Source organism: Terrapene carolina, unplaced genomic scaffold, assembly GCF_002925995.2.
Source record: "Terrapene carolina triunguis isolate 2854851 unplaced genomic scaffold, T_m_triunguis-2.0 Scaffold32381, whole genome shotgun sequence".
Lineage (NCBI taxonomy): Eukaryota > Metazoa > Chordata > Testudines > Emydidae > Terrapene > Terrapene triunguis.
Genome location: NW_020696732.1, coordinates 29,042 through 30,592, shown reverse-complemented (window position 1 = coordinate 30,592; position 1,551 = coordinate 29,042).

Below are 1,551 nucleotides of genomic sequence, written 5' to 3'. Positions count from 1 at the left end.
GCTTGTGAGAGCACAGGGCCGATGAAACGCTCCGCCGGCACCACGCCGGGCCCCTCTCAAACACTGCCAGTGCTGTGAACCCGGCCAGGGCATCGTGCCAGGGCTGTGAACCCGGCCAGGGCACTGTCCCAGTACCAGAAACCCAGACAGCGCATCGTCCTGGTGCAAATAACCCAGCCGGTGCCCCATCCTGCAGAAATGGATCTTGCCGGAGCGCGGGATCCCAGGAAAACTCTCTAGCAAATGCCGGGGCTGGCAGCACCTAGCAGCCTTGGTCTTGCAAGCCCTGGTACGATGCACACCCCTATCCAAGACAGAGCAGATGGGGTGAAATAAAGAGACAAGATCTGCTGGGCAGGGGGCAGTGCCTCCTGCTGGCAAAGCTGCCCTGTTCTGGAGGCTCCTGGGAAGGGCAGGGAGCCCTGAAGGACATAGGGACAACCAGCCAGGGGGGACAGACAATCGGGGTTTGCCTCCAGACGACAGTTCATTAGCACCATGTCAGCTTATCCCAGCTCCAGTCAGCACCTTGGCTCCCGCTCTCATCCCCAGGGGCAGGCCAAGCCTGGGGGGCCTCGTGTGGGACCCCTGGGCCAGCGTGGAGGGCTTGGGAGAGACCCTGGGATTCTGAGCCCGGGAGCCGGCAGAGAGCGCGAGGCAGAGCCTTACCTTCTCCCTCGTCCTCCGTCCCCCTCCGCCGGAGCCTGCTGACCAGACGAGCCTGCGGGACCCAAGGAAGTGGCAGAGTTACATGGTACCCAGACTGAGGCCGTGAAGTGCGAGCCTCCCGCCCAGCCCAGCCCGGTGCCAAGGGTGCCCGCGCTTCCCTCCACCTCCTGCCGCTGGAGAACTCCAGGCTCCTTCAGCCACGCCCCGGGCTCCCCACCCGAGTGTAATTGGAACAATCCTAGATCCTCTCCTCCCCCCGCGACATCGCCACACCTTGGGTCCTGGGTCTGACCCTTGCCGGGGGTGATTTCTGTCCCTGGTGTTCTGAGTCGAATGGGGACCAGGCCCTTGGGCTTCCCAATGTGCTCTGGCTTCCTCTTCTCTCCCCGTCTCCCCTGGTTCCCACCTGCGAGCCCAGCTCCCCAACTGCTCTGGGATGGAGGCAGGACTCTCCCTGCCCGAGGCAGGATCCCCAACTGACCACACCCAACGGCTGTCCAAAGATCTGTCCCGGCTTCCCCCTTTCCCCCAGGGACCCAGGAAAGCTTGTGGCTTTGGGAGGGTTTGTTGGTCAGCTTCCCCGAGCGTAGGGAAATAACTGGCCAGAACCGGCTCAGTGCCGGGGTGCCAGGGAACCACGAGGGAGAGCCCTGGCATTTCTAGCACTAGCTGGTGGTCGAGGCAGTAAGGAACAACCCATGAATGGAGCCACAAGCTCGGTCTGTGGCCCTGTCTCTCTCTGCGGATGTGCCATGCCAGCCCAACGGGGCCTGGTCAGAACAGGGGGCCTCGGGCGCTCCCACCCACCCTCCCTTCCATGGGGCTGTGTCCAGGCAAGCTCTGCTGAGAGCGCAGGACGGCTGCAGGGGGACTGTGGGGGAG